At 49.3% G+C, this 11,603-nt stretch overlaps 1 non-coding gene across 1 annotated transcript; it reads left to right on the forward strand.

The window, feature by feature from the left end:
* The first annotated feature begins 5,084 nt into the window (after window positions 1-5,084).
* Window positions 5,085-5,191, forward strand: LOC119001208 (U6 spliceosomal RNA). Its single transcript, XR_005069511.1, has one exon. It is a non-coding gene; the product is annotated as a U6 spliceosomal RNA (small nuclear RNA).
* Window positions 5,192-11,603: the final 6,412 nt, after the last annotated feature.

The following is an 11,603-nucleotide window of genomic DNA, read 5'->3' on the forward strand; positions in this document are numbered from 1 at the left end:
GACAAGAAAGAAATCAGATAGTAATGATGCAACATGTTAACCACAACGAGGGAGAATGAGCATAAAAGGCAATGGGAGTAATTAATTTTAACTAATCGTGCCTTATAGCTGTGTGCAGAAGACAAAGAAATAATCTGCCTGTGAGAGACAAGCTGGGATTTGAATCGGAGAAGGTGGAGAGGCATTCCAGGTAAGAGAAGGAATAGTTTATTCATAGCCATAGGGTGAGAGGTTTGGAGATTACAACATTGGGGCGGATGGGAGGTGATTGGGGCAGACTGAGGAGGGTGTTGGGTCTCTGATGAGCAGCTCTGGGTTTTAGCAAGGTCATGCATAACAGCGCTGGTAAGACACAGCATCTTCTAGAAGGCTAACCCTTGCCGGGGCACACACTCTCTGCTTCTCCCCGGTCCCACCCACCCAGCTATACCATTCTGTGAGGGCTCCGAGAGGAAGTAGGCAAAGTTGCTGGGTTTTGGGGAGAGATATAGAAAAGTAGGTCATGGGCGGTGGGAAGGCTGAAGAGGGTGTGTTTGGGTCTTGAGGGTGAGCGGGGTAAACCCCGATAATTAGTTCAGGTTTTGTTGGTTGCTGCAGCAGACAGATCCTGTCTCAGTCAAGGGGAACAAAAAGATAAAAGGGCAAATTCGATGCCCCACTTGGAGGAGTCCCATTCAGAGATCTTAGCTAGAGGCCCAGGAACTTTCTCCCCAGGGGGCTGCCAGGAAGGAATCTTGGCTTCCAATAGCTGTGCCCCTTTGCATACGTGTCATATTTCTGAGAGTGAGAGAGAGTATCTGATTGGTCCATTTTTGGTCTAGTATCTTTGTGGCTGGCCCAATCAGCTGTGGCCCCAGCATGGCGGGAGTGATGGCCCAAATTTGGGCACTCAGGGTGTGGGTAACTGTTGTGAGCCAAGGAGCACCCCCCTAATCCAAAGCAGGGGATCAGAGAGTAAATCGGGGCAATTCCCAGGAACGAAGCAAAACCGTCCCACGTCCAGTGCTGGAGCGGGGCAGTTCGAGCCACCCCTGCTGGATCCAGGCCCTCAGAAGTTTGGACCCCGTGATTTACGGAGGCAACAGGAGCCAACAAATCCATTCCGCACACGGGAAATATTTCAAGTGAGACACAAGGGACCCGGAGCCGGTCTGAGAGAAGATGGATTTACATCTGGCAATAAAATCCCGACTCCAGTAACCTTTGCACTCAGGTCTGGATTTTGTCTGGATCTTAAAGCTTTTATAAGTGTTTAAGAGCATGAACTCTGTAAGGGTGGAAATTTCTCTTGCCTTCTCTCCTCCAGGGACTGGGCTGCCAGAACAAGGTTGGGGGCCTCTACCTTTTATTCTCTTGGTCCTGGAACTCTTTGCCTTAAGAATGTTTTATGTCTTGTCCATGGATGGGCTTGGCCTCACCACCTTTTAGGTGATGCACCTGACCTTGCTGCATGCCAACGTCCTCACCTGCGAAATTAGGGTGTTCCTCCCAAGCTCATAGGGCTGTTGTGAATGCAAACTCCAGAGCATAGGTGAAAATATTTTGTAAAGTAACAAATAAGCAAATGCAATTATTTTGTGATCTTGCTGTAACTTAGCTTACTCTGGAGGTAATAAACTGTTGCTTTGGGTCTTGGCTCTTGGTTTCCTGAGCCTCAGTCTCCTCATCTATGGAGTAGGGACAATAGTGCCCATCTTGTGATGTTATTGTAAGGGTTCAAGGTTAATGCATGCACGTGGTCTTACCAGGATCCAACATAGGGCCAAGGCATAACCATGACAACCATCCCCACCTCCTGTGGACACGTTCCAGAAGTCAAATCCAACATTTATGGCAGGTGCAGGTGTCAGAGTCTAAGAGGCCACTGGTGTCCCTATTTGTGGCAGGTATTTCTAGTGAACATCTGTATGCTCTTCCCCTCCCCTTCCTGGGCAGGCTGGGAACAACACATTTGAACTTCCTTGCAACTAAACAGGGCCACGCTACCTGTTGGGCCACAGAAGTGTGAATAATGTGAGTCCCTTCCAGGATGAGGCAAGGACAAGACTCTGGATGAGATGCCCCTCATTCTCTTTCCTGTGTCTGCAGATACACAGGCTTCGTGCTGGTGGGTGGAGCCACTGGGTCCCTGAGTCACCACATGGAGGACGGAGGGTGTGGGCAGAGCTTAGGATTCTCAGACTTGTAGCAAACTTTGTAAACTTTAAGCTATTGAGATCTGAGAGATGTTTGTTTTTGCAGCATTTCTAACAAATGCACCATAGTCTATCGCTTGCTATCGTATGTGATCTTGGGCCAGTCGCTTAACTTCTGTGAATCTTACTTTGTTTATCTGCAAGCCAAGATTAAAAGAGCAGTTACTCAAATGGTTGTTAAATGAAAAGATGCGTGTGAAATGCTCGGCTGACAGTTCGGCATGCAGATGTGTGTGATGCATGACGGCAGTAGGGGTGGGGTGATGGTGATGTGATGTGATGATGAGGAGGAGGGCGACTCAGAAGCTGGATGCAGTAACTGACTGAACCCTTCTGTTTGGGTAGGAGGACCCAGACAGTCTCCACCTCTGGTCAGGGTTGGAGAGAACCTTCTCTGGCCCATGTTAGTACGTGGTTTTTTTGTATCATGTGATATTAATTACACGCCAGCTTCTGTGGTTGTCTATGCAACTTCCTAGACTGTATCTACAGAAAAGAATAAATACAATAAAATTAGCCTTATTTGGAAAGCTCTTAACTAGGAAGTTCAGCCAGCACGTGCCCTTCTACTCTCAGTCAGTCACGCCTTTTTTTGTTTGACGAGAATGTGAAGTCACATGCCGGCAAGATTCTGCCACTACCATGGGATAGATGAGAGCTGGTATGTGTCTGCAGGAGCTTGAGGTCCACACGGTGTTGACAGCAGCTGCCCTGAGCTCTTGTCAGACGGGAATAGGTGAGGATAGACCCACCCTCCCTTTGCCCAGATACCAAATTGCACACAGAGTCCATGGAAGGAACACGAATCTCCATTCTAGCTCTGCTGGTTTCTAGCTCTGCTGGTTTCTAGCTTTGTGTTTGGGTAAACATCTTGACCTCTATCAGCCTGAGGTTCTTTGTCTTTAAAAGAGGTGGGGTAATCATTGCTAGTGTATGATGAGAATTAATTACAGTGCATGTAACATACCCTGGGCAGAGCTTAGCATTTCATAGATGCTGAACAAACATCGGCAGTTCTTAAACTCTTTGAGATTCTGTGTGATTCTGTACTTCCAACACCTGGACTGTAGAAAGTGCTTCGTATGTGCTGATGGTGTTGCAGGCAGAAAAGATTATTTTCCGCAATAAACCACTGCTGGGGAGAAACCCTTTTGATGGTATTTGAATTATTTGTATCTCTGGTATCCACTTTTGGTTTTGTAGAAACTCTCATTTATATTAATGCATTTTCAATTAATTAGTTTTGAGCCTCTGCCATAGAATTAGGTGACTTATATTTTTCAGTTCTTAGCCAGTTACCATTACTGGAGTGAGGCCCCTTCTTGCTGACTTTACTTCCTCCTGTTCTTACGATCCCCGTTTTTGCTCCCGTCCCACGATAAATATGGAAGGTGGTTTTGTGTACCTGTGTATGTTGCAGTTTTGTGTAATTTATGCGTATTGGATGGAACTGAAAATTTCGCTCTTTCCTACTTTTCTCATGACGTATTCTGTTTTGGGGACCTTCCCCCCCTTTATTCTATGTGCATCAAGGTTGCTGTTCCTCACTACTATCGAATATGCTCTGTAGAAACTTCTTATTAACCAGAAAATTGGACTTAGCAAAACACCTTTTTTAAAAAAAGATTTTATTTATCTGTAGAGGGGAAGGGAAGGAGAGAGGGAGAAAAACATCAATGTATGGTTGCCTCTCATGCGTCCCCAGGCATGTGCCCTGACTGGGAATCGAACCATGATCCTTTGGTTCGCAGGCCCATAGCTCAATCCACTGAGCTACACCAGCCAGGACCGGAACACTGTTATTCCCCAGCCAAGACTACTTTACTAGAAACGTTGTCTTCATTTTGCACTGAGTCAATCAGTCGTCCAATTATGTCATCATGATGCTGTCATACCAGCAACAATGGCACATGCCCACTTGGAGAATTAGGGTAGGAAAGTAGAGTAGGAGAGAACCTCCCTTCCAGTGAAGCAGAGTTCCTTGATTTGAGGTCTTCCTGTTACGTGTATGCGTGCCCATGCCTGCTTTTGCCTGCATGGCACGTTCCTGCGTTTTAAATAAATATGCCAATTTACATAATGGAAGGGAATTTTCATGGTGCGTGATAATATAAACTCGGGGCTGTGATGTCAGTGACGACGATTTGTCACCCACGGGGAAAGCAGCCTCGAATTCACGGGCAGGCGACCCGGCTTCAAGGGGGGCTTCCGCCGCTTGTTAAGGGAGTGAGTTCGATCAGGCTGTTGAACCTTTTCTGTGAAGGGGGAAAGTACTAAATACAGGGCTGTCATAGGGTTAGACGGGATAGCGATTAGGCGTGCTGGAGAAATGCGTCATCCAATCATATAAACACACAGTTTCAAACACGGAGCTGTATAATGCAATGGAATCAGCATCCATCGGAGGGCCTGCCCCAAAGCGCCCCTTTCTGGTTTGTGTCCACGGAAGACCCGGCTCACTGAGCTGACCCAGCAGCTGCCCGATGCTTTTCAGCTCAGCTCTCCAGGAGGAGGGTTGGCCCACTGACTAGACCCCACGTGCTCCCCCCCCCCCCCCCCCGCCGGCATTTCCTGCTGGCCATTCCCGGATTCAGGCTCTGTGCTGGGTTCCCCGGGGGAGGAGCCCAGATGGAAACGTGGCCCCAGGAAACCTACGTCCCATGGAAACGTTTGCCTTCAGGAAGTTTCAAGCCCAGCGGGGGAGGCAGACGTAGTTAACCCCGAAACAAGACAAAGTTTCATCGCGGGAGAAATCGTCGCAGTTCTATCGATACGCAGACGAATGGGAAATCCACTCTCTGCGTGGCCATCACCGGGACCTTCTTTCAGCTGAGGCTTCAGGGTCAGAGAGGATCTGGGAGGTGCACACGTAGGGGGCACCCTCTCAGGGCGCTCGCTTCGGCAGCACGTTTACTAACATCCCAACGACGCAGAGAAGATTAGTGCGGGCCCTGTGCGAGGATGACTCGCAGACTCACGAAGCGTTCCATGTTTTTAGGGTCGAGGGTGGGAGGTGGGGGTGGGTGGGGCGGGGGATAGCGGTGGTGGGAAAATGGAGACATTTCAAACATCAATTTAAAATATTACAAAAAGAAAAACAAGAAAATTGAATAAAACAAACATCAGAGGGGGAATTTGAAAAGAAATTAAAAAAGTAATTTTATCTTATATACACCTGTACTATTTGAATTGTTAAAATAATCATTTTTAAATTAAAAAAAAAAGAATCTTATGAAACAGACAGTCAGAATGTCTGGCACAAATAATAGGCCCCAAGTTGAAGGGGCTGTCATTTCAAGGAACCATGGAAGTGGTCACCTCACGTCCTGCGTGGCAGCTGCCATCAGCTGAGCGCTCTGGAGGCTGGGGATCGCTAGCGTGGACCTAGTACCCCAGTGGCCTCACTGGCCATCTGCCAGAGGTCTGCGCATGGCAGCACGGGCTGAGAAACACACCTGAAATCCGACCGCAACAGACGTGGGGTCCAGAATGGGACACCTGCTAACTGCAGTGACAAGAAGTAAAGAGGCACACCGTGGTTTTGATTTTCTCCTGGGTCAAGGTCAAGGTCAAGGTCAAGGGGCCTTCTGTAAGTAAAGTTACTCCCAGATCACAGACTCAGTATGGGGCTTACCATTCCCATTGATTACAGCGGCCACGTGCCCAGGAGACAGTCTTGATTGAAGGCAAGAGCACATGCTCTGAAAAGAGACAACCTTGGGTTAAATACCAAACCCCATTTCCTTTCGGGGTGAACCTTAGACAAGGGACTTCATTGTGCTGGACCTTGGTTTCCTCTTCATAAAAGGAAGGTGGTAGGTAGCATGTATTCCTCAGAGTTTCTGTCCACATTGAGCTAACATGTGAGAGCCGCCGGGGCTGCTCTGAACGGAGCTGCGTCATTGGAATAGGGAGGTCTGAGGTCTTGCGAGCTGCCCAGGAAAGAGCTGAGTGCGTGGAAGTCTCTGACCATTTACCGCTGCTCCAAGCCCTCTGCGCAACAGTGAACAGCCCCGCCCACTCCTGCTGAGCCCTGCTCAGGGGAGACTGGCCCTGCATCAGCGGTTCCCCACCTGGCTGTGCATGAGGATGGTTTGGTCCATCCCAGACCACTGGAACCAGGACTTCTGGGGCCAGGCCCAGGAATCAGCATTTCGAAGGTCTCTATCAGAGTTGGGACTAAGGTCAAGTAAATGAGCTGCCTACCTAACAAAATTTAAGGCAGCACCCTCTGTCAGGTGCCAATCCTGTATCTGTGGGACCCTGAAAGGGAGAGCCTCCTTAACTGTTATACCCCAGATGCCCCACTCTGCTCACTCCGGTCCTGGGTCTGCTCCCTGGGTGACTCCAATGACCAGGCACAATGGTAGTAACTGTTGAAATGATGAGCTCGTATAACGTATTCACAGGCCTCAGTAGTGACCTGGCTCCGGCCCCTCATCTCGTTCTCTCTTTTCCACCCCTGCTCCCTCTATTACTTCCACGACAAGTGGAATGAACTGTTTAGCCCCGAACTTCTGAATCATCACAGTGTCCAGCAAACATGTGGTTCTTTCATTAAAAGGACCTACTCTTCTAAGTGTATAATTTAATCTATTTTTCTCTTGACCCCTCTCAGGGGAAACGCCTGTGTGTTACCTCGGCAACTTACCCAGGTCACCCTCCCACGGACGCCGGGGGTTCCACGAGGAGGGTGTGCTTCATAAACCGCTCCTGGCCGCAGAGCTTCTGCTTGCTACAGTTTTCACAATGTTACGTGGCAATGGGTGCTTCTTGTGAGAATAAAAATACACATTCATTCATTGTCATGACACCCCATCACATAGAAACCGGCCCGGCACATAGTAGGCACTTTAAAATATGAGTGAATGAATGAATGGTCCTATAGACTCTTATCTTCTCCCTTTGGACCTAGTGGTCCAATCTCACCATTGTTCTCTCTTGGAGCTTCTTGAAGGCAGAGACTGAGGATCGCAACCATACCTGGCACACAGTAGGAGCCCAGGAAATGTTTATTACAACGAGGAAAGCACCAGGGCCCTTGGAACTCATGTCTTTTCTCTCAGCCCGTGAGTAGGTTAAAGAAGCTGCCAAGGAAAAGTGCCCACAGTAGCTCATGATTTGTAGCTGAGAAGAGCCTAGTGTTTAAACCGGGCGCCTGCTTTCAACGGTCTGGGGCGGCAGGTCCAGCTGTGGGCAGTGGGGAGGGGCTGGCTTGCTCCTGCTTAGGAAGGCAAGCCATGACTGGAGGGCCTGAGGTAGACTTATTCTGGGAGGAGGTGCTGGGGGAGAGGCCCTGGGCCTCCGAGGAACGTCAGATATGCGACCAGCTACTGCTGTTGGAGGATGTCTATCGGTGAAAGAGACCCGCCATTCAGACCTGTGCAGCAGCCAAAAATCTTATTTTTATTAAAATGCTCTGTGCTCCGGGGTACCAGGGAGTTAAGCTGATCTGCCTGTGAGAGTGTGTTTGCCCAGAGCACACTCTCAGATACTTTGTCTCCTTTAAAATAATATTAAGAGCCAGGCTTTCTGTGTCTCTGCTCCTGCCCTGCATTGCTGCCTGCAAACATCCAGCCAGGAGGCGAGACCACACGCCCTTCTGGGAAGAGGCTTGAGGTCCCACGAGGAGGCCTCTCTGGCTGCTGGGGTCCACAGCAGTTCGCAAGCTGGAGGGAGCCAACCGGTTTGATCTGGAACGCGTCATTTGTGAAAACATGTCTTTATCCACCAGGATGAAGTTAGTGCTGCCGGGTCGACAGCCGGTTTACAAATGCTATCAAATCCTTCACAGTAGCATTCCTCATGGATAAGAGATTTTTATCGGGATCATGTATTTATAAAGAAAATAGTGCCTATCACTGCATCATCATGCCCCCCATTGGTCAGCTCTCCTGTCTTTCACGTGGCATTCAGGCCCATTAGTACTGGGGAGATAGAATGTATACATTTGATTATCCCTTGGCATTGCATGATTTAAAAAAAGAGAAGAAAAAAAGATCGCTCCCCCGCAAATCCTTTAAAGTGATTGCTTTTTACGGGCCCTGTTCACAGAGTTTTGTGTTTCTCTGAGCATGGAAAGGCATCTCGTAACACATGTTTCGCTGGAGTCCTCAGCAGGGTCGACTCATAAATAACCTCTCTTCGTAAGTGGTGCAAAGTGTATTATTTTTCTCCTGTGAACTTGGGGTCTCCCACACACGATTCTCTGCTTGCAAAGAGTAAAATGTGGGCGAGATCCGTTTTCCTAATTCAAGAATAAACTCGGAGAAATGACATGTTTAAATCTGCATGAACACTGGGACAGAGAGCACTGCACCCGTGAGCAGCCAGCGACTCCTCCCTCTGCCCAGATTGGAAGAACCGGCTGCTGAAACCCCGTTCTTTTCCGTTTAAATCTCTCCTGCTTGGGCTGCCTTCGTATGTTCTCCTGAAGAGCCGTAGGCATAGGATGGTGGGTTCTTACAGGTCTTATTTTAGGCATCAGCAGCAAAGTACACCAAAGGCAAATTTATGTTTAGGGGTATCAATAAAACATAACTGAGAGTCTGCTAAATTAGTAATCATGAGAAACCTACCCAGTTCCTGCTTGCATGCATTTTTTTTTTCTTTCTCTCTCTCTCTCAATATTACAAAGCAACTTTTAAAGCATTTGCCTTTGGTGGGAGGTGGTCTCTTAAGACAACGTGTGCTTCCATATCTCAGAGGTACCTCAAGGCCTTCGTGTCGGATCGGAGTATCGAGGGAGAGCTACACTAAAATCTAATAATGGTTTTATGTTAAATGCCTTCAAGTACCGCCAAGGGTCTCTACAACCAGACGTCCATCATGCAAGGCATAATTTATCAGCACGATGGGAAAGACAGTGTTTGTCCGCCCTTGTTGTGAACGCAAATGAATAGATGGTTGTGCCCAGGCCGCTAAAAGCTTTCTTTCAATGTCATGGATACCCAGGAATAACACGTGAAACTGTTTATCCACGAGGGACATTATTCCCCGTCTTAGCACCAGGATGATGGGTTTTCTGAAGGGATGTACACAGAAAGGCAGAAAGGAAGAGGCCTCCGCCCACCCCAACCATGAGGCAGTGCTGGGCCAGGCCCCACCCAAGACAAAGCGCTTTTCCTTCTGATGACGTCACACTCGGACCCACAGCTTTCCTCCTCACTGGGGCAGCAGAACCATCCAGCACCCCCAGAAGGCAGCATGCCCGTGGGCGCCTGGGTATGGTTTCTTGCCGGTGCCTAAGCCATTTGCAAAAGGCCAAAGGATGAGAAAACAGGTAATTATCTTCCCGGGCCGCTGGGATGTGAGGGCTGGAAGGCCTCTGAGATAAGTCATTAGGGTGGTTTTCATTTTCCTCTGAGCCTCAGAACTCTTTCTTCCCTCAAAATCATAGGCAGGCCTCTGATTAGGAAAGAGATAAAAGCAGAAGGCTCTGGTGAACGTGGGGTGAGGGGATTCAGAAGCCCACCCACGGCGCCCTGACCTCCTCCCGCGTCAGCTGCCTAAGGGCCCAGCAAGACGGAATTCTAAAACAGCCACTTATCAGCTTCGCTTGCCCCCAATCACACAAGAAGTAGCTGAGACTCAGAGAGGGCAAGTGACTTCTCCAAAGTCACACAGAAAGGAACCAGAAATGCCAGTCAAGGGCGTGCTGTCATTACCAAGATTCAAAGCGGATAACCCGCTTTGTCAGCCAAGCCTTGTAAGCTCCAGAAGCCGCGTATCCGTGGGGTTCCGACTTTCCCATCGGTCCCTTTATTCTTCCCCAAAGTGCTTAGGAGTCCTTCTCATTTAGCAGATTTAAAGATGACAAACGACCCTGGCGACTCTTTCCACCTCATCATCTTTTTGTAAACTGGGTGCTTGCCACGTGGATTTCCTGGATTCACTTACCGTGACGCTGTAGAGAAGCTGGGATACTAGCTACCGTTTGAAAATCTGTGGTCTCACTGGCTCAGGTCCTCTCCACGGTCCTTGAAGCCACTTCAGCCACATGGTTCCAGTAGGAGCAGCCCTGTCCTTACAGAAGTCCCCCCACCCCCCCGCCAGTGACCCCACGGGACACTGGAAGGACCCACAAGATGTGAAATGCAGAAGCGGTGCCCCAGCCATGCTCTCTACCAATGGAGACTCTTATTGCAGCGAGAGCCAGTGAATGCCAGCTGCTGAGAGTGAACGGGTCTGGGGAGGAGGGAGGAACCCCCTGGACCCTGGTGTTCGGGTTTTACCAGCTGCAGACCGGGTCTGGCTGCCAGCGGGTCCACCGAGGCTCTGGCTGTTTCACGCTTCCTTCCGTTGTGTGCAAGAAACAGCCTTGCAGGCCGGACATGGAGGGTTTGGGATGTGCAGTCATGTTGACATGGTCACTAAGTCTCGACCTAGTGCAAGTCCCTTAATTGCTCTTTCTGTCTCACTTTCTTTCTTCATCTATGGGATGAGGGGATCCTATGAGGAAGGTAGAGCCATCTCAGCTACTTGATAAGAAGGCAGCTCCTGGGATGGGTCCCCGCACCTGGTGGACCTTCAATTCACTCGACCTCTCAGCTCAGGAACGTGTTGGTACGGGTGAGCAGGGAAGTGGCCAGAGCCTGCAACCGAGTCAGTGGGATGGGGACCAGAGAGGGTTCACCCGTGACCCCATCCATTCCCCATGATAATGGCAAATGGAGCTTCCTCCACTTGGTAAACTTTCCCTCCATTGCTGGACAATTTAGGGGCCCAGACGGGTGCAGGCTGTGGTCTCTTCTGCTCAGGGTGGCCTCTCTGTAAACTCCTGAGTCCCCTGGAATGAGAACATCATAACATCCTCTGCACCTGTGAGCATCTTTCCGTCAATAAAGGTCCCATCCCACTGCGTCATCAGCTTCCACGGCGATGTCCACGGTGTCATCATTTCCCTTCCGTGCACTCTGCCAGCCAGTTTGAGTTGGGGGTTTAGCCTTTGCCACCGAGGGAGCCCAAGACATTTAGGTACATCTAGACCCCGGTTCCAGCCCCAAAGACTGAGTTCCCGGTGTCCCATGTGCTTACTGAAACATCATAACTGGGTTGACCCATAGGCAGCATTTAACCCATCATCTCAAACGTTTTCTAGGCACCTCTAGAAAGTAAGAGGTACTATATTTCAGCATGTATGAGGCACACTTTTTGCCCAAAATTTTGAGGGGAAAATAAGGGTGTGCCCCATGCATGGATATAATGCTTACATACCATGGGTGTAATAATCCCATGCATAACGCACACAGACAACACGAGTGCGCATTATACACAGCAAAATACAGGGAAATAATCTAGCATCGCCAGAGCTCCAAAAGAGACGGGGGAGAAAGATCAGAGGAGGGTCGCTTCCAGGAAAGGGTTGGCAGAGAAGGTGGCTCTATGCTGGGTCTCGAGGAGGAGGGG

The sequence above is a fragment of the Sturnira hondurensis genome, unplaced genomic scaffold, assembly GCF_014824575.4.
Source record: "Sturnira hondurensis isolate 20B ecotype Veracruz unplaced genomic scaffold, ASM1482457v3 Scaffold0016617, whole genome shotgun sequence".
Taxonomy (NCBI): Eukaryota; Metazoa; Chordata; class Mammalia; order Chiroptera; family Phyllostomidae; genus Sturnira; species Sturnira hondurensis.